Below are 22343 nucleotides of genomic sequence, written 5' to 3'. Positions count from 1 at the left end.
AAGATATGTTGAAGGTAAGCACGGATGTGAGCCCTGATGTATGCGCTGATGTAAGGCTGAGATAACGCTGATATAAGCCTTGACGTAAGCCTGATGTAAGTGCAGATGTGGGCTGATGTATAGCGCTGATGTGTGCTGCAGCAAAACGCAGATGACTGCTGAAGTAAAGCGCTGATGTCTGCTGAACCAAAACGCAGATGTAATCTGATGTATGCTCTGATGTAGGCGTTGACAAATGCAGAAGTAAAATGCAGAAGAAAGCCTGATGTAAGTGCCACGAACAGCCTGATGTAAGGCGGATGTGAAGGCGGCCTGGACCAGCAGAGGAAAACGCTGATGTGAGCCCCTGCTGTAGGCGGCCAAATGGTACCTGATATGGCGATGAAGTGGTACATGTGTGATGAGGTATAGGCAATGCTATATATAGTGAAGGGGGGGTGCTTGTCGGTCACCATAAATGTGTAGGCTAGCAGCCAAGACAAAACCCCCCAAAAATAAAATATAAAATATCCAGAAAGTCCCTTTTTAGGGCTGGAAAAAGTGTTGTTTCTTCACACCCTCTCTCAGGCCAAAAAGGGGACCATGAGGGAAGATGAAGTATGCCAGGGTCCCACACAAACACAGTGGCAGAAGGAAAGTATCCCCCTCTGGAATCAAAATCTGATAAAGTCAGAGAGGGCGATTGTGATGGCAAAGGTGGTGTGGATGAGGTGACGTGCATGGGTTGATCGTCTCCCAAAGAATGATCTTGAACAGGATTCTCCACTGAGTAAACAATCCCATTCCCTATGTGGTCCAGATCAGAGTTTGGAGAAGCATCTTCTGGTGAGAAGAATCGGTCCTCCGGGAGTGCGGGTAGATGATCCATGCTGTGTGCTCTCGAGGTCTTCAATCCCTTTGCTCACGATAGCTCTGATACCATGTGAGGGAAAAAGGACGGAAGGACCAGATATACGAGGGATCAGAGTCAAACCACACACATGAAATATGTGAGTGAATATATATAAAAGGTTGAGTGCAGATATGTACAAGAGCCCTTATATGAGAGGTGACTCTGAGCAGAAAGAAGACCAGTGCTGAAGCAGAGAAGACGTCGGAGCTGAAGCACGGTCGATGATGAAGGCTCGCGTCGATGTGGGGCAAAGCACTCCGAGGTGATAGTGGCAGCGGAAAAAGGTAATGTCGATGACGATGATGGTGGTGCAATCTTTGATGTCACGGGTGCTGCGTACCTGAAGTAGAGAGGGCTGCCGTCCCGAGTGGTGCAAGCTCTAGTGACAAGGGTGCTGCTGTCCGGAAGTAGCCGAGGGGGCTGTCGTCCCGATGTAGCAGAGGGCTGCTGCCCCGATGTGTAGCAGAGAGGGCTGCTATCCCTATGGTGAGCTCGGCATCGGCTATCTTGTGCCTCGACATTGACCTCGGCCCGATTTCGACATCGACACTTTGTTTGATATTGTATTCATATATTGTATTGGTCCTGGCTTGGAAAAGCCTGTGGATTGTTCTTGAATAAATTCCTGAAAGGAGGTGGGGCTTGTTCCCCGCTCAATGTGGTGTACTGTGCAAGATCCCAATTCCCTTCTCTCTCTCCCCCCTCTCTCTTTATATTTTTATCTCTTGGACACGTGGTTGAGTCTATCAGTGCACGCCCCGCTGGGCTTACAGGGGTATCAGAGTAGGATTTCCCTTGAAGAAATTTTCTTGGGGTGAAAGAGCCGTGTCGAGAGAAGAGGGAAACCAAGGATCTAATGAAGGAAACAACTATCAGGCCGATCCAGGACTTCAAGATAAGAACTAGGGTCATTGATCCATTACTTCATGAGACCGCAACCATGTCATCAGAAGAGTACCATGTCATCAGAAGAGTACCACATGTGACTTTCAGTACTTCAGACTATTTCTTAGAGAAAGAATTTCTTTCTTGGAGAACCAAGAGAGAACAGGACCAAAGAAGGGCTCAAATGTTTGCAGATTTCATCAAGGATTAAGCCATTGAAGCCGAAGGAGTTGAAGCCTTTAGGTCACCGTGAAATGTTTCACTATTGAAACGAAATGATGCTGAAACGATTTCTTTTGGAACAAAACGTTTCAACACCAGGTAGGTGGACAGTGAAACGTTGGACCAAAATGATGATATACATAAAATCTGAAGGTACCGACTAATAGTTATAAGATGATATCAGCATATTTATGATCAGTAAACAAAGAAGACATACAAAAGAGAAGAGAAAAGAATTGGATGAAAGAAGAAAAGAGAAAGAATTATAAAAGATAAAAAGCACACAAAATCAAAACCTTTTTCCCCACATGAAACGATATGGTTTGATGTCCACATGAAACGTTTCAACACTGAAACGTGAAACGAGTTTCAAAGCCACGGAAACGAGTTTCATGGTGACCATGTTCTTAAGCCTATCTTTGAGTCACCATTGCAGAAGGATCTAGAGCTACTCGTTCTATTTCTTATGGAGGAGACAGGGAAGCTACTCCTAGGCCTGCTCTCTCACATGCAGCTTCCTCGGGACAAGTAAGGGAAAGGAAGGCAAAGACACCAAAGAGATCTAAAGATCATCAGATTGACATCATGCCAGAAAGTTCGACGAGTGGTTTGGAGTGGTGTTTAGCCCATTGCATATTTCGACAAATAAAGCCATGGAATCTTTGTGGACCAAAGTTGAAACAAAACCCTTTTGAAGCATTGAGACTTTATGCTGGCAAAGGATTGGTGTTGGTTATTCTAGGCCTTTTTGTGGTTGAACATGATGAGATTGCATTGGAGCAGTCTTGAACCAAGTAGGCAATGTTGCGGCTGATGAATGTAATGTTTTCCGTGACAGTTTATTGAAACCATGTACAGGTTATTCCTAGAGGAACTTGTTTTTAAGAATCCACCAGGGGTGGAAGAGCCAAAACACATTGTGTTTCATTTAGTGAGAAAAGGAGGAAAGATAGTGGTCAGAAAGTTCCTCTTGGAATTCAAGAGTTATTCGCTGTTGGACGTGAAATGGATGCCAAAGAAGTACTTCTAGGACTATCCAGATATACTTCGAGCTTATGAGCATTGAGGAAGTGGTTGGTTGAGATGTATTTGAAGTACAGATATGGACGTCTTGCGATCAAGACAGATTCAAGAGGGAGGGATCATACCTCTAGCCCTCTTCACTGTATATATATTGGACTGGAATTGATCATTATTCTGCTTATAATGGTTATTTGGACATGCTCTAGTTTGGGTGGCAACGATGCCCGATAGCCCAAGGAGCAAGATTTGTGTATGGGAGGAAACGATGCCAGATAACCCATTAGACGGCAACGATGCCAGAACGAGATTTGTATATGGGAGGCAATGATGCCAGATGACCCATTGGATGGCAACGATGCCAGATATCTTTGACTTCGTAGTCGGGCGGTCATTGCAACCAGATGGCCCAAACGACTGTATTGGATTTCGTAGTCAGGTGGTCCTTGCGACCAGATGCCCTAGATGACTGTATTGGATTTTGCAGTTGGGTGGTCATTGCGACCAGATGGCCCATATGACTCTATGGGATTTCATAGTCGGGCGGTCAATGCGACCAGATGGCCCAAGTGACTATTGATGAACTCTCGGGCGGTCCTAGTGACGATATGGCCTTGAGGATAGTCTGAGCGGTCCTAGTGGCCAGATGGCTCAGCACGGTTTCGATGAAACCAGACAGGACAATCCATAAACAGGAGGATCATTACTTGTGCATTGCATATTGATGTATGTTTGAATTTCTTTGACTTTGTGTGTTGTTTTTGATGTGTGGACAATGCTTGGCTTTATGGCATGTGATAGTCCATTGGGTTCCAGACTACCTGGCCAGTACCTGGAATACCTAGTAGACGCAAATGATGCATACTTGTTTGTTGACTAGCTTGTGTCTAGTTTTTGCAAGAGGTCAGTATGCATTTATTTTATCTAACACATGTGACAAGCCATGAAGATGTACCATCAAGAACAAGGACATTGGTCAAAGAAAAGGCATTGAGATGTTGCCAGATGAGCAGATGACACCATAGATATGGGGAAAGACCAGATGCACAAGCTCACTAGATGGGGCTATGGAAGTACTTCATGTACTTGGAACACACAGATATACTTGGAATATATGGACATACTTGGAACACTTGCGGTCCGCATTTGAGGACAATTGCGATGTAAGAGAGAGGGAATGTAACTATTTGGTCCTCCTAGCTCTATTTCACATGATGAAATCCATGCCCGGACACCAAACAGGTGCAAGAAGACATGGGGATAGGGTCCATAAGGTTTGATTATGAAAAAGCACCATTCTTGGTCAAAAAGCAAGAAAAAGCAAAAAGTCGAACATGGTTGACCGCGAGCCAAGGGCACCAATGAAAAGGGGAGACTAAGCCGGACCAAAAAGCTAAAAGGCGCTTTCTCAAAAAGCAACTCTTAAGGCCAAAAAGCAAGGCCTTAAAGCCAGAAAAGCAAAGCACCAAAAGTTAAGTAATATTTTATTAATAAAAGTAAAAAGAGCAAAAGCAAAGGCAAAAGAGAAAAGCAAAGAATAAAAAGGCAAAGTAAAAGCATGAAGGCTTTTTGGCAAAAAGCAAGGTCTCTTACAAGGATAGAAAGGATTGGACTTCTCTTGTAGTACCATGAACAAGATCATTGAAGAATGAAGGAGATCGTGGAGTGTATGTGTGGGCATCATTATGATCATGGAGAACTTCGTCTTTGCCATCAATACGTTCTCCAACTTGCTTTTCAGATGTACGGTAGCCCTAGATTCGTATGGGCATATGCATGGGCATTACGAACGCATGTACGGATCTGTACGGACAGAAATTACTCCAAAAACCCTAAAATTACTCCAAAAACCCTAAAAATTGCCTTTTGGATGTTTTTATTGCCCAAAAACCATTAAAACAGGTTTTATATCAATTTTCTTGCGAGAAAGAGCTTTTCCATGGTTTTCTTCATGGACAAGGCTGTAGGAGTTGTGGAGATTACTCATGGGATGAGCGAGTGTTTCTTGGATTTGGGCATAGAGCTTGGATATGGAGAACTTGGGCATAGAGCTTGGACATGGAACATGAAGCTTGGACATAAACATGGAAGTTGGACATATAGGTTGGGCATGAAGCTTGGACATGAACATGGAACTTGGACTTGGATTTGGATCCAGACTTGGATTTGGATCTCAACTTGGATTTGGACTTGGATCTAGACTTAGACTTGGATTTGGATTTGAAATTTGGACTTGGACTTGGACTTGGATTTGGATTTGGATTCGTTGGATTTGGATTTGGATATTTGGATTTGTACTAGACCGGTGTAAGCCTCTTGCGGGTCATCTTTGTGGTGAGCTCGGCATCGGCTATCTTGTGCCTCGACATCGACCTCGGCCCGATTTCGACATCGACACTTTGTTTGATATTGTATTCATATATTGTATTGGTCCTGGCTTGGAAAAGCTCGTGGATTGTTCCTGAATAAATTCCTGAAAGGAGGTGGGGCGTGTTCCCCGCTCAATGTGGTGTATTGTGCAAGATCCCAATTTCCTTTTCTTTCTCTCCCCTCTCTCTTTATATTTTTATCTCTTGGACACGTGGTTGAGTCTGTCACTGCACGCCCCGTTGGGCTTACAGATGTGGGCTGATGTATAGCGCTGATGTGTGCTGCAGCAAAATGCTGATGACTACTGAACCAAAACGCAGATGTAAGCTGATGTATAAACGCTGATGTATGCTCTGATGTAGGCGCTGACAAATGCTGATGGGTGCTGGTCGGTGACCATAAAGGTGTAGGTCAGCAGCCAAGACAAAAAATCCCAAAAATAGAATATAAAATATCCAGAAAGTCTCTTTTTAGGGCTGGAAAAAGTGTTGTTTCTTCACACATGGCCAACTTGATATGAAAGGGAGAAGCTTCATGGCAATGAAGCCCAACCTTTTCCATGGTAGCTTGATTCATGACGTTCACGGCCGCTCCTCTATCGATGTAGACTCCGTGAATGGTTAAACCTTGAACAATCACAACTATCATTGGCAAATCATAATGCAAATGGATCGTAATATCACTAGCCTCCTTGTGAACTCCCTTTGACGTCACCTAGATGACCTGCTGCTAATAGCTCGTGACCACTGTTTCCTCATGCTTGGACTAATAGCCAAAAGCTGCGGAAGAGTCATGTCCACCTTGAGTGTTTGTAGATCCTCCCCCATCAAGTCATAGGCCTTGATGCCACGGCCAAGCTCGAAATCTCCCAACCCGATCTCCTTCTCAAACTCTTCTTCTTGCGTTTCTGTGCCGCATGAGAAGTCTCAGCCTCTTTCGTGTTCCTCTCCACTTGACGGCGAGTTCTTTTACCCACAAGAACCTTCTCCTCGACTTGTTTAGTGTTTCCATAAGCTATCTCCTCAATAGACATGCCCAAAACATTAGCTCTTGGTAGAGAAGATGGATCGGCCTCCGAGAGTCCTAGACAATTGTGATGCACATGGTCACTTTCTCGGCAATGAAAACACTCCACTTGGGCTACCCCCCCTTCTCTAGGTTGGGTAATCATGGATTTTTGTTGCTGCAATAACTGAACGCAAAGAACATGCTCATCTACAGGAGTTTCTTTGTCCCGAATACTACGAGACATCAGAGCATAAGTTACCTGTTCAGTTTCCTCTGACTGACGAACACAAGAACCACCAACATCAGTACTGGAAAGTGCCTGCCAACTGTTGCTGCCATCAACTGGCAAGCTATCCACCATCTGGTCCCGGAAAGCCTGCACCTGCAGCGTATCCACACTTAAGTGGCCATTACCAGACTGCCACTCATCACAAACCTGAGGACCTGGGAGAGAGAGTGCTGAAAGCTTGTAAACTCCATTCTCCACTCCGCCTTCCCAAACCACTTGGCCTGTTGCTTTGTCCCGGAGAGCAACAAAATGCTCATCAAACTCCACCCGTACGCCAGTCTTGCAAACCTGATGCACTGACAATAGATGAAAACCAAGTGACGGAACATACAACACCTGGGAGGAATGCTTCCTCCCTCTGCCATCGGGAACTATCTCCAACCTGCCCTCACTGTGAACTGGGATAGTGGATGTATTCCCAGTAAGAATGTGACGAGATTACCTGCACAGATCCTGTAAATCTGAACTGGAAGGAGTCGTGTGCCTGGAAGCACCACTGTCTAGAATCCACTCCCAAGTATCCGTTGTGGAGAATCCTCCAATCTCCTCCCTGCCTGAAGGAAATGAAACATCGGTGTCCTTCACCTCCAGGTGCACAAAAGCAAGAGTCTTCATGATTGCTGCTGAGGAATCTTCACCCTTCTCGGTCTTCCGCTTGGGACACTACCTCCAATAGTGGCCTTTCTCGCCACAATCATTACAGGTCCTCTCTGCCTTTAGTTTCTCGCGGTCAGTAACGGACTTCTTCTCAGAAGACTTCTCCGACGAAGCCTTCCCTTTGCCTGTGTTACGGCCTTTCGACCGTTGGCCAGTTAAGGCCTCTGAACCTCCACCCTGAGGAGGGTTTGTGAATCGTTCCTCCTGGTCCAAGACCATGGGCACAAGCTCCTCCCACGTGATGGTGCTGAGCCTGCCACCACCGGTAATCAAAGACGAGTAAAATGTTGAGTACTGAGAGGGCAAATGTGACAGCAACGTTATGGCCATGTCCTCTGACGATATCTCCTTCCCAGCCTGAAGAACTTCTTGCTGAAGAGCCTGCAGCTTGTTAATATGCTCCCGCATCGTCAACGACTTTGCAGGGCTCATAACCCGCATCTTTACTTCCAAGGAAATCCTCTTCATGGGTGATACCCTGTTGTAAAGAGAAGCCAAATGCTGCCATATACCTCTGGCCAGCGTCATATGCTTTACATGCTTGATTACCTGCGGTGTGCAGTTGAGAAAGATAAACGAACGGACCCTAGTGTTGACACGATCCCACATCTGTGTCTGAGTCTCCCGGTCCTTTCGGATCGACGGTAACTCTCCTTCCTCTACTTCCGGCCGTGGAACCCCAACAATGACGAAATCAGCGAGGTCGTAAGACTCCAGAACAGATTCCATCATAACCTTCCATATGCCGTAGTTGTTCCCGTCCAACTGACGGTCCACCGGGAACATGGGGAGTGTCAGGATCTTCACATGTCTCTCGGCCATCTCAAACAGATCTGCCATTGCGGGGATGTACACTGAAAAAGGGTGGGTGGGTGGGAACAAAGAAGAACTAACACTTGCAAGTGGCTGTCCAACAAATCAGCCCGCCGTCCTCTTGCTTCTCCTCTTCCCGAACAGTTCCATATGGTCCACCAATCAGCAACACAACAGTCCCCCTCTTGCTCACACAAATCCCAAGAACTATCTAGAGCCTAGGCTCTGATACCATGTCAGAATACGCAGTGGAGATGATGACCAGATCCGGGAACACAAGAGCAAAACGCAATGCAGAAAATCACAGCACGAGAGAGAGAGAGATAGAGGCGTGTAACTCTGCTCTATATACACAAAAGAATCCCGGAAAAGGTACAATACTGACAAGGGGGCTGGGGGCCATTTTATATGGCCCCCCAACAGCAGTTGGCCTGCTGTAGGGTAGCCGACAGGACACCCATGACTTGCAAACAGCAGTCGGCCAGCATAGAAGGTCCACGACTTGTCCAGTCCTGTCGGCCAGCTCCAAAATGAGAACATAAACATGCTGATGCAGTCGGCCTGCAATTGAGTCCTCCTGCCATCTCAGGGCTACCTCCCAAGCCACAAAAAAATGGGAAAAAATACGGAGAGTGGGGAAAAATGAGAAAACACCTAATAAGGGCGGGCACACCCACAACAGAGGCCCTGGTGTATAAAAATAGACTGGAGATGACTTCTAATAGACCCATCTTGGTTAGACATGGGTGTGCTCTCGATTTGATCAGTGTGATGGACAAGAAGCGGTGGGTGTATTGGGCAGGGTAGGTTTGGAGACTAGACGTGTGTGTCAGTCTCATGTGGTTGTCTGGAATGTTCTTGCATTGGGAGTGGTATGGATGTCATACGCATATACTTTGTGTCACCATTTGGCCGCCCATTTGGTCCATCTCCATTTCTGGTACCACTTCTATGGGACGGTCACTCCATAGAACGGCCAGATTTGTGCCATGTTCACATGAGGCCAAGCCGGTGTCTCATGTGAAAGGGCCAGTTACTTTGTGTCACATGGATGGGAGCCAGTCTCGTGCCACCCATACGTGACCAGGATCGCGTCATATGGAGAGGAGCCTGTATCGCGCCATCCATGCATGGCTAGGACGGTGTGTTATCCATGGGATTGTCACTCCATGGAAGGACCTGTGTTTGTATTGCGTCTTGCCTATAGGACTGTCACTCCATAGGAAGGCCAGGGTTTTCACATTTTGTCGTGCGAGATTCGTGCCCGACTAGAATGTCTTGTACACGTTTCACGAAAGGGAGATTTCGTCCATTATGTGTACGTGCATTCATCTTTGTATGCTGGATTTGTTTTCGTGTGATTGCCTGCTATGTCGTGCCAGTGCACTGGACGGGGATGCCCTCTAGTGTACCGTGAGTGTGCTTGCCTTTGCTGACGTGTTGGTGTGGCATGTGAACAGGTGGTAAGTAACCCATTTTCTAATGTTATATTTATAACTATGCTAACCTTTGTATTTATAAGGCTATGAGTTCACATTCATTAAACTCTTGGCAAGGGGCAAGAATTAGTGTGGGTGCCCAAAGTTCATTTGGAAGAAAGTCTTGTGTAAATGAAACTTGCCATGAAGAATAGGCACACGTAAGTATGTTGGACGGGGGCCACGTAGAGGAAGGCGTGGAGGAAAGAACCTTCGCCAACTCTCTCTCTCTCTTCTGGCAAACGTAGCGAACCTTACTCCTCTCTCAGCTGGCGAATTGAAGCGAATCTCTCCTCTCACCCGGCGTACTGAAGTGAACCCAACTCCTATCACTAGTGGACTGCAGCAAACCCGACTCTATTCTCTCATTCGCTGCTTCCTGTACCCGACTCTTTTCCCTCATTTGCTACTGCCTGTACCCGACTCTTTCTCTCATCCTATGTTGCTATTTGCTACACACAGTGTACCTGTACTGCATAGCATGTACTTGATTCAATCTTCTCTCACCCGATGGACTGAGTGAAAGCCTTTGAAATGTCTTTCTTCTTCCACCTGATGGCCTGTACCTGATTCAAACCAGCTTGTAGGCTGAACCTTACAGCCCCACGTGGATTGGCAATTACTCAAACAGTAAAAACAGGTTTATCTATTTTTTTTTTTGTCTAGCAAGTCGAGTTTTTTTCACCCTGGTTTGGCAAAGCTTTTCTTGTAAAAGTATTCCATTACTTTCTTTCTACCAATGGAACTCTTGAGGAAGGAAGAGTCAGGATGCTAGAAAACGGGATAAGAGACTGGGATTGAAGTTGGGAGTGTTTCTCTAGGAGAACCAGCTATCCTGTCACTGTGGTTGAGCACTTTGCCAAGTGTTAGTACGGGAGTGCCTGTTCGTGCACGGTCCCGGAACACCAGTTTCGTGCAAGTGTTCAGCCCAGGAAAGGTGAGGATTGCCTAAGATTGGTCTTCATCAAACATAATTCTTCACTGACACCTACACTATTTTGGTACTTGTATTCACTCCATGTTTTGGACAATTTGGCTCCTAGGCCCATGAAACTTGTAATCATCAAATACTCCCAAGAAATACAATTTGTAAGGGGGGGGGGTTGTGTCGGCCCTTCCGGCCCTAGTGGTCGTATCAAGTTGTGTATTGTCATTTTCAGATTTGTGGATGCTTATGTTGTTCATTAATTATCAAGGTCAAGTGATCTAAGTTTGTGCACTTGTTTTCCGATTGTGGTTGGTCTCCCATGGGGAGCAGTTGCACTTTGCAAGAAACACATCCACGGACAAAGAACCATTGGGGTAAAACAATCCATGTTGGAAAAAGATAGATAAATCACTAGAAAGTGATACTAGTTGGCAATCCACATCGAAGAGAGGCCTCCACGCTCACCGCACCAAAAATGTGATGCGTCTGAGGATCTATGTGAATGTGTCAATTTGTGTTCGTGGAAGCGTCAAGAGGGTATTGTCCCGATTAGTCTGCACGCATACCACCACTGATAGTGTCCTATCCTTCAATAGTCACCGGAAGGTAATGTCAAGAAGCCCGCACACACAAGCATCAAGTGCGCATGAACATTCTTCAAGGAAAAAGTTGTCGTTTGCTGACTTTAGAGCTCTTTTACTGCTCGGAAAAAAAACAATCCCCTCACAGGAGGATGTGAGGACAAAAGGACGAAAGGACCAGATGTACGAGAGAGCAAAACAACACAACATGAAATGGGTGAGTGAGTCTATATATAATGGTGAGTGAAAATATATACAAGAGGTCCTCTGATGTGAGGAGACTCAGTGAAGAAAACCAGTGCAGAAGCAAAGACGATGTCGGAGCTGAAGGACGGTCAGTGGCGAAGGCTGGCGTCGATGTGAGGCAAAGGCACTCCGTGAGGTGGTCGGTGTCGAAGGCTCGTGTCGGTGGATGCAGAGGCACTCCGAGGTGGTAGTGGGCAGCGGAAGATGAAGTGATGCAGGCTTTGGTGACAAGGGTGCTGCTGTACCTGAGGGGTGATGAAGAGCAGAAAGGGCTGCCATCCCGAGTGGTGGTGGTGCCAGCTCTGGTGACAAGGGTGCTGCAATACTTGAGTGGTGGTGAGTAGCAGAGAGGGCTGCCGTCCTGAGTGGTGGAAGTGGTGCAAGCTTTGGTGACAAGGGTGCTGCAATACCTAAGGGATGGAGAGGAGCAGAGAGGGCTGCCATCCCAAGTTGTGTGAGATGGTGAGCAGAGAGTGGACTGCTGTCCCAAGGTAAACTGTAGAAGAAAAACGACGATGAGCTATAGCTGAGAGTGGGCTACTTTCCCAAGGTAAATTGTAGAAGAAAAACAATGAAGTACTGTAGCAGAGAGTGGGCTGCTGTCCCAAGATATGTATTGATGATAAAATGCAGAGGTTCTGTACTGGGTAGCAAAGAGGGCTGGTGTCCCATGAACTGAAGATAAAACGCTGAGGTGCTGTCAGTAGCAGAGAGGGTTGCTGTCCCATGAGCAGAGGTAAAACGATGGTATGCTCTACTGTAGTAGAGAGGGCTGCTGTCCCATGAACTGATATGAAGCGCTGATGTACAGGTGAGGATGATGAAGCAGATGCAGTGTAGGTGCCGACAACAGCAGCAACAGCAGTAGATCATGTGGTACCTGATGTGTCAATGAAGTGGTACTAGATGATGTGGTGATGAGGCAAAACTATATATAGTCTGTGGGGCTGCTAGTCGGCCAGCAGAAAGACCCAAAAAACATGAAATAAAACAAATAAAATCCAGAAAATTTCCCTTTTTAGGGCTCGATAAAGACCATTTTCACTCACCCCCTCTCAGGCCAAAAAGGGGACCATGAGAGAAGATGATGGATGCGAGGGTCCCACACCGACACAAGGAATGTATCCCCCTTTGGAAGCAAAGTTTGATAAAGTTAGAGAGGGAGATCGTGAGGGCAAAGGTGGTGAAGGTGAGCTGATGTAGATGGGTTGATTGTCTCCCGATGTGAGATCTTGAACGGGGCTCTCCTCTAAGTAAGAAGTCCCATTCCCTGTGTGGTCCAGATCAGAGTTTGGAGAATCAACAAATTGGTCCTCCAAGAGTGCGGGTAGACAATCCATGCTGTGTGCTCTCGAGGTCTTCAATCCCTTTGCTCACGATAGCTCTGATACCATGCGAGGGCAAAAGGACGAAAGGACCAGATGTACGAGAGATCAGAGCAAAACAACATAGCATGAAATGGGTGAGTGACTCTATATATAATGGTGAGTGAAAATATGTACAAGAGGTCCTCTGATGTGAGGAGACTTAGTGGAGAAGATCAGTGCAGAAGCAAAGACGATGTCGGAGCTGAAGCACGGTCGGTGATGAAGGCTTGTGTTGATGTGAGGCAAAGGCACTCCGTGAGGTGGTCGGTGTCAAAGGCTCGCGTCGGTGGATGCAGAGGCACTCCGAGGTGGTAGTGGGCAGAGGAAGGTGAAGTGATGCAGGCTCTGGTGACAAGGGTGTTGCTGTACCTGAGGGGTGATGAAGAGTAGAGAGGGTTGCCGTTCCGAGTGGTGGACCTATTATGTGGAACGAGTTCATTAGGGATGAGGCTGGTCGGCCACTTGGTGCATCTCGTTATATGCAATGGTTAGGATGGGAGAAATGCGCATACACAGTTCTTGCTTGGAAGACCTTTAAGAATCTTCCGGAGGATCGGAGAGTTGCATCCACTCAACATCTTAGGGGCTCTCACATTCGTATTGATCAGATTCATGTAGCTATTCCACATGAGTGGCTTTCTGGGACCTTTCACGGAGACTATCATCCGAGTTGGTTGGGAGGTTTTTCGAGGATAGGCATACCTCTGTAGGTCATTGCTCTCCCGGGCCAGGAGGATACAGATTGCCTCATTTATTCTATCATGCTTGGTGGGAGATTGAGGAGATGTCGTATGGAGGAGATCATCCCAGATACTAGGGGGGCATACAAGGTTAGGCTGGCCCTCAGGCTTAGTCCACTGAGGATTGCTGGTCGCTCGCGGAAGCACTGGTTCATTGACCCTTCTCCTCAGATAGTGACTCATGGCTCTTGGTGTTTGTGGTTATATGGTGGCAGTCCTATCAGATATCTTCAGTGGGATCCAGGAGAGTGGGAGTGGATTGATGCCTTCGATCCTTTTGAAAGCCTTCCTTTTTTCAGTTTCGTTGTCCGGAATGCCAGGCTTCTCCTCACTCGACAGATGAATAACTGTAAGCCAAGCTACCCTGGCATGAGTGTTTGAGGTGCCATCCAAGCCCGACCAGAGGAAATTGCGGATCAATCTCCGCAATTGGCCAATGCACGCACGAGACAAGCACCAACAAGAGGCAATAAACCAAGCTGAGGCAAGCAAAACCTGATTAGCCACCAAAGCTCTGGAGGCTAAATCTAATCTCGTGGAGCTCCAATGGAGGAGCTTCTTCCAGGTACTCATAAGTACCGAAGCAAACTGTTGTGCAGGAGAAATATCAATCCCAACTTGGCATCCCAAATATCTAGCACTACATCCTCTGCTGATCCAACTAAAACTAAGCTCTGCACCCCAATCAACTCTCGGTGAATCACTAATCCAAAAGCCAACAGCTCGTCTTGTGAAAAATTGATGATTCTCCCGGCCAGTGGGGGTGATGAGAGATTGGGTGCGGCAGAAAAAGCCATAAGACCAATCAAGAAAAGTGGGCGGCCGACTTGAATCTAGATAAAATAGCAACTGGGAAAACGGGAGCAGAGGAAGGGGGGCAAAGGCGGGAGCAGCTGGGGATGCAAGGGCAAAGGGGCAGGCGGGGGCAGCAGAGGGGCGGGCGGGGATTGAAGAAGGCAGGGGGCAGGCGGGGCAGCAAAAGGGGCTGGTGGGGCAGCAAAAAGGGCAGGTGAAGGTTGAAATCGATCCCGTCAAGTGGGAATATACACCCACATGCGTAATAGCACACTTAATATCACAATTTGAAATGGACAACTTAATAACAACTTGAAATTAAAATGAAATGAAATGAAATAGATGGACACCAGCACTGGGACCGGAACAGGCCGACCCCCCCCTCAATATATGATATATTTATTGGGAGTATTTAACAAATACAATGCTCCATGGGTTCAAAGAACCAGATGATGTCCATGTACAAATGAATACAGTACCAAACAAAAGGCTGGAAGTAGATGTTCGAAGTAGAGCGACCACTTGCGTGGTCCAGTCTCTACGGTCCTGTGCTTTCACTGGACTCCGCGGAGAGCGCCCCACTGGTGTTCCAAGACCACGCACAAACACGCGCTCCCGTACTAACGCCTGGCTCTCCCGATCTGAGCACCTTTGGACCGTGGTTCTCCAAGAGGCTTGGACTACCCGGCACTGAACGGGTGTTGCCGTGGAGAGAATCCCTTATCAGATTTATCACAAAGTACTTCACTTAAATCTGAAAATTCACTTACTTGTGGATGGCAGATGGAAGACCAATACCCGGATGTGTCTGTTTGTGTGCAGCCATGAGTGGAGGACACCAAGACATAGCAGCCTGTCGAAAAGGAGGAGGAGAAGCTGCCTGTGTTGAAGATGTAGCCACTTGAAGAAGGAAGACGCCGCCTATGGAAAAGAGGCACAACCACCTGCTGTGTGGGACACAGCCGCCTTCTTGTGGAGGAGGCGTAGCTTGTCTTGCTACAGCCGCCTAGTGATGCAGCCGCCTGGTGAAGAACACAAAAGCCTGTATGGGAGGAGAGGCATGCGCAGCCGCCTATGGCTGCAAGTGGATGAGTGGTGAAGTCGCCTGAAGGAGATAGAGCAAGAGCCGCCTGTATGCATGGCACAGCTACCACCAGTATGCAGAGCACAGCAGCCTTGTTGGTGATGGAGCGCACAGCCGCTTTGTTGAGTAGGCAGCCACTTGCTGGAGTGTGGCACACAGCCGCTGGCAAGAGTGGGCAGCAGGCTGGTAAACAGGCGCAGAGACCTGCTGAGGACACAACCGCCTGAGAGGATGGAGAAACAGCCGCCTGATGGATAGGAGGCGCTTGGCTGCAGCTTGCACAACTGCCTACTGTGTAGTGGGCAGCCTGCTGGAGGACACGCGCAGCCTGCTGAAGATGGGGCGCAGCGCCTGCTGGAGATGGCCCACAACTGCCTGCAAGAGAAGAGGCAGCGCAGCCTGCAGAGATGCAGTCGCCCGCTGAAGGAACAACAGTCGCCTGGTAGGGGAGGAAAAACAGCCGCCTGCAGATAGGAGACAGAGGTGGAGTGCAGCAGTTCTGATGGAGATGGCAGCCGCCTGTCGGAAAACGAGCGCAAGAGATGGACGCCGGCTTACTCCTACGATAGAGGTGGTGGCTCCTTTTTGTAAATGTTGGAGGAGGAGTAAACAATTAGATTTGGCTGGCTCCCCACGTTTGCATGTGGGCGGCTAGTTCCATGGTGGTGTGGGTAGGTGACCATGCACCCACCCCCACACACAGACAAGTTAAGTGAGGCTCCCCACCTTGGCCCCTAAGTGGGTGCCCACCTCTAAGTGAGTGTGAACATATAACCTTATAAAATGAAAGGTTAGAGATTAATGTATTTAACCAACATGTGCAATACATTTACCACCTGTTCACACGCAACAAAACTTGTCAGAAGACAGCAAACTTCACGACTCACTGGCAGGCGTCCCCGCTCAGTAAGTGACGTGTGAAACAGGCAAACACAAAAAAATACAAGTCATGCGAAAACAGTTTCAAACATGCAAAACATGAGTGCATGTGCAAATAGTACAAGCAACACTTTGGGGAGGTTTCCATCGCGAAGAACTACTGAAGCCCTTGTACCGGTTGTATCAGCTTTTGTACTTGCTGTACCACCCATTGTATCGATTGTACCAGCTTTTGTACTTGCTGTACCTTTTGTACCAGCCACTGTACCAGCTATACTAGCCATTGTACCTACTATACCGGCTGAATGGAGAGTGGTACTTGCTATACCGACTCTATTGCATGAAGACCCGCGGTTTTTGGGGAAGAATCAGTATCCACACGGAGGTATATGGATTATATTGTTGGCTCGGCATTTCTACAGCCTATGTTCCGGCTTGGTTGCCTCGTGTTGAGCTGTGTTATGGCATTTGTATATGGATAATCCGGCATCTCCCGTGGGGAGAGTAAGGCCCTCAAAGCTTGTACATGATATTATTCTCCTTGGGTAATAAAATACTCCAAGGGAGGGGTCGGCCCATTCGGGTCTCTATGCAGTGTCACTCGTGCAAGCTCCATTTGTAGCATTTGTGGATGCTTTGTCCAGCTTTATGTTTTATGCAAAGTGATGATGGATATGCGTTAAGGCTGTGGCCATGTTTAAATGTTTTAATATGCATTGATGGTATCAACAAGTGTGTCAAAGGCCCTAGTCCCCTGGGCACCCACCGCGAGTTACATTGGTATCAGAGCATAGGCTTTCTTGGAAGCGGAGGCTTCCTTCTATCAATAAGGAAGAGAAAAGATCTCGAGTGGGGACCACACTTACCATCATTGCTATTAAGCATGGCCAGCCACTTCAGAGCCTATGAAGCAAGAGCATGAGCACTAGACAGCTTGGTCTAAGGATTTATGAATTCACAAAATTTATCTTGGAAGTATGGAGTTGGCTTTATGTGCACACGTTTAGCACTCTTTCCATATGGATATTGTGGATTATATTATCAAGCTTACAGGCAAGCTATATGGAGATATATCTTAGGATATCTTAAGGATATGGTGATGAGATATTTCTTCTGGCTTCATGACCAACCTGGCAAAGAAAAGCTAAGTATACTTTGAGTTTGCAAAGTTAGTGTGCCTTTTGCTATTTACTATGAAGTGTTTTTGATGTTCACTAACCCTTGTATAGCTATGCAAGAAGAAAGGTGTTGTTGTTTGCTTGAGATGGTTTCAGGGAAACATTGTTTATGGCTCCCTTTAATGGGATGAATTCTTTTCATGGCTCCCTTTATTGGGATGGATTATATCCATGGAGATTTCTTTCTTGGACGAGATTTATATAGATATTGGGCTTCACAAGCAATTTCTATGGACAAATCTGTCCGAGTTTATAAAGAAGAAATCTTTGGATATCTCATGGATATGATGCTTTTATGGATAAAGTCCACCTCTACTCCAAGGTGTGTGGTTAGCACGGAGTATGTGGTAAGAGTTATGGTATACAAGGATTATGGTATACAGGTCTATGGATTCCTGGACTTCTTTTCTAGGGGTTTGGATGCATCCTCAGGTTTATGGATTATTCTTTTTGGCTCCCTTTATTTGGGATGCATTGGACTTATGAAACTCATGGTTCACTTACCTTGTGTAGTGTTCTCTTGTCCTACGTGCTCTCTTGAAGATTGTTTCTACCATGTGAGGGTGGAACAATAGACAGCAGATGGAAGGGAACATGGGCACTTCAAAGGGTAGTGACAAGCACAACATACCCTGTGTAGTGTTCTCTTGTCCTACGTGCTCTCTTGAAGATTGTTTCTACCATGTGTGCGTGGAACAATAGAGAGCAGATGGAAGGGAACATGGGCACTTGAGAGGGTAGTGTGAGTTGGTAGCCGAAATGCCTACAAACTATTGGTGGCCGAAATGCCTATAAACTATGTGTAGCAGAAATGCGTATGGAACACCAGGTTATCTATGCCTGCGAGTGATTGTTTTCAGGACTCCTTGTTTAGCCGCCCTGTGTAGTATTTCTTTTGTCCTAAGTGCTCTTCAAGATGTTGCTACCTTGCTTGGTAGAACATAGAGCCAATGGTAGAGAATATGGGCACTGAAGTCGGGCCGGGCGTCAAGGCAGCTCCTTGGTGATCTACATCGACATACCATTGTTTTCTAAATGCTGAATTTCATATGCATTGGCATGGAGGATTTGGCATGGATGCCCGTGAAGCTATGTATTGAATTTCTCCAATAGTAATACAATTTACTCAAGGGAGGGGTCGGCCGTTCCGGCTCATTGTGTGTCTCTTGTAAGCCCACCTCTCATCCAAGGTGTGTGGTCAGAGTACCAACACGGAGTGTAAGTGGTAAAGTGGACATGACGGGACTTATGTCTATGCCAAGGGTCATGTGGACCGATGTCTTGTTGGCAGGAGACTTATTTTGTCTCGCCCATTTACTTGGGACATGGATTATGATATCTGGACTTATGGGACTGATTTCTCTCGCCCATTTATCTTGGGACATGATTATGATATCTGGACTTATGGGGCTGATTTGTCTCGCCCATTTATTTTGGGACATGATATTGGTATTATGGAGACTTGTTTGGTCTCACCCATTTCTTTGGGACATGGAATCTTCGGTTATATTGGATTTTTGAGACTGTTTCGTCTCGCCCACTTGATGGGACATGATGATATATTGAACATATGGCTTGGAGCTTAAAGTTGCGGACAACTTTTAAGAAGTTGGGGAGGATGTCACCAGCCTGGACATTTCCCAGTATGAAAGGGGTCTGGTGGACTCCAGGATGCCTAAATATTTGGAAAGTACAAGCTTTGGGAATGGGGGATTATCCTAGAATACTAAGGACCACACTCCTAAAATTTCGGAGAGTTGCTATTTTTGGCCCGACTCCGATGGAAATTCTGTTCGCGTCATTACATCTGAAATTGAGCAGATACCAAGAGTTGGCAAAGTGCCTATGACAGAATGTCTACCAGTTGGGATATTTTTAGAGGTAAAGATTATGGAAGGACCCATCTCTTAGATTGGGACATGTGGCAAGAAAGTGGACCAAAGTGAGACAAGTGGCCTGACACTTGTTAGAAAAGTGGATCAAAGTGAGACAAGTGGCCTGACACTTGTTATATAGTGGATCAAAGTGAGACAAGTGGCCTCACACTTGTCACTTCAGCTATTGTGTGTCTCTCCACTTGTCATTGTAGCCTTCTCTTGCCATTTTAGCTCATGGGAGGCCCAAATCTATAAATTGGAGTCCTCTCTCTTCATTAATGGAGGCTCTTTTGCTGCACACTAGCCTCTACCACCGTTGAAGGCTTCCCTAATGATGGCTACTCTCTTTCTCTCTCACTTGAAGGCTGCCCATGAAGAATACCGGATGTATGGGACTGTTTTGGGGAGGTTTCCATCGCGAAGTAATACTGAAGCCCTTGTACCGGCTGTACCAGCTTTTGTACTTACTGTACCACCCATTGTACCAACTGTACCAGCTTCTGTACTTGCTGTACCTGCTGTACCAGCCACCGTACCCGCTGTACCAACCATTGTACCTGTCGTACCAGCCACTGTACCTGCTGTACCGGCTGAATGGAGAGTGGTACTTGCTGTACCGACTCTATTGCATGAAGACCCGTGGTTTTTGGGGAAGAATCAGTACCCACACGGAGGTATATGGATTATATTGTTGGCTCGGCATTTCTACAGCCTATGTTCCGGCTTGGTTGCCTCGTGTTGGGCTGTGTTATGGCATTTGTATATGGATAATCCGGCATCTCCTGTGGGGAGAGTAAGGCCCTCAAAGCTTGTACATGATATTATTCTCCTTGGGTAATAAAATACTCCAAGGGGGGGGGGGGGGTCGGCCCATTCTGGCCTCTATGCAGTGTCACTCGTGCAAGCTCCATTTGTAGCATTTGTCCAGCTTTATGTTTTATGCAAAGTGATGATGGATATGTGTTAAGGCTGTGGCCATGTTTAAATGTTTTAATATGCATTGATGGTATCAACAAGTGTGTCAAAGGCCCTAGTCCCCTGGGCACCCGCCGCGAGTTACACATGGTGTGACAATCCCATGGGTCGAACACAATCCAGGTCATACACGGGTGGCACCAGTCTGGCTCCCGTCCATACGACGCCATCCTGCTAACACACGGGTGGCACGAGTCTGGCTCCCGTCCATGTCAAGCAAGAATACTGGCCTCTTCACATGAGACACCGGCCTGGCCTCAAGTGAACGAGACACAAAAACTAGAGATGGACCAAATGGTCGGCCAATTGGTGACATCCCCTCGGGCTTCTAAAGAGTTGTCCTCAACTGAAAAGCCTCAAGATATGCCTGCAACAACTGTGGGTAATCAACAAAATAATCCTCATTGACCCGCTTGGCATCAATAGGCAAATAATTCATAAACTTCACAAGGTATTTCCTGGAAAGCTTTCCTGCAGGTAGCTTTCCCTCCTTGTGAAAAACAATCTATTCTGGCTGGAGGATCTCCTCAAGCTCATCAATCTCTGGCGGATCTTCAGGCTCGTCAGGATCTGGCCCCACATATTTCTGAAATAGACTCACATGAAATGCATTGTGAATCTTCCAGTAACTAAGTAAAGCAAGCCTATATGACACTTCATTGATCTTTTGAATCACCTTGAAGGGTCCATAATAGTGAGGAGAAAGCTTAGGATACGATCCTTCTCGTGCTGGCCTCTTCTGAAGCCTAACCTTCTCAAATTTCAGCAAAACCCAATCACCTTCTTTGACTTGCATGTCCCTTCTATGCTTGTCAGCAGTCATTTTATGCTTATCTTGTGATCTTGCAATGGCTGTCCGCAGCTACATCCAAGTCACGAACATATTCATTAGCTGCAAAAATCTCATCCTTGGTGCGAAGGATGGGTGGCAATACCACTTTGCCATAAATGATCTCAAACGGAGCCTTTCCCGTGGAGGCATGGATCGTATTGTTGTAGGCAAACTCAACAAGTGGAAGATACTTCTCCCATGCAGTCTTTTGACTGCCACACAACACTTCAATAAATCCAACACGGCTGAATTTGCAGCTTCACTTTGGCCATCCGTTTGGGGATGATAAGCTGATGAAAACTCAAGTTTAGTACCCATATTATCAAATAAAGCTCTCCAAAAGAGGCTTGTAGTCCTGGGATCTCTATCCCCAACAATGGATTTAGGCATACCATGATGCTTGAAGATATTAGCAAGAAAAAGCTTTACCATATGATCAGCTTTAATGGTTTTCTTGACGGGCAAGAAATGAGCTTGCTTGCTAAATCTGTCCACAATGGTCCAAATAGCATCATTCCCATGCTGAGATCGAGGCAAATCCATAATAAAATCCATAGTAATACTTTCCCAAGGTTGCGAGGGAATAGGCATTGGCTGAAGCAAACCTGGAGGTTTTTGCCTGTCAAATTTCACCTATTGGCAAGTAATACATGCACGTACATAAGCCTCAATGTCTTTACGCATGCTTGGCCAAAAGAAATATCTCTTAATCATGCGTGTAGTGGGCATAATACCTCTACGACGAGCATAAGGTGGAGCGTGACATTCGTCCATAACCTTTGGACGCAAATCCTTCACCACATATAGGCAATTATCCTTCATAAGATAACCCTCGTTGATAACATAAGAGGCATGTGAATGACCAGCCATCAAATCAGTCCATATATGGCAAAAATCAGCATCCAAATGATACAAATCACGCATCCAAATGATACAAATCACGCATAGCAGATAAGTCTCCATGAGAGGATACTGAGACTGCAGCTACATAAAGCCTCCTGGATAATGCATCGGCCACCACATTTTTCTTTCCTGGAGTATGCACAATCTGAAAATGAAACATGGAAAGAAAGTTTGCTATTCTCATCTGCTTCTCTGAAAGCTTTGTTTGAGATAGAAAGTATCTCAAGCTTTGATGATCTGTCTTGACTACAAATTCAGCCCCAAGAAGATAATGTTTCCGTATCTTTAAAGCATGAATTACAGTCAAGAGCTCTTTCTCATAGA

At 46.5% G+C, this 22343-nt stretch overlaps 1 protein-coding gene across 3 annotated transcripts in view; it reads left to right on the top strand.

The window, feature by feature from the left end:
* The window catches only part of LOC147635817 (uncharacterized), a 102458-nt gene that overhangs the window by 2455 nt on the left and 77660 nt on the right, over positions 1-22343 (top strand). The gene's annotated exons all lie outside the window — the stretch shown is intronic.

Source organism: Cibotium barometz, chromosome 8 (assembly GCF_041138505.1).
Source record: "Cibotium barometz isolate CiBa-2024 chromosome 8, ASM4113850v1, whole genome shotgun sequence".
NCBI lineage: Eukaryota > Viridiplantae > Streptophyta > Polypodiopsida > Cyatheales > Cibotiaceae > Cibotium > Cibotium barometz.
This window is presented reverse-complemented; position numbering and strand designations above follow the sequence as displayed.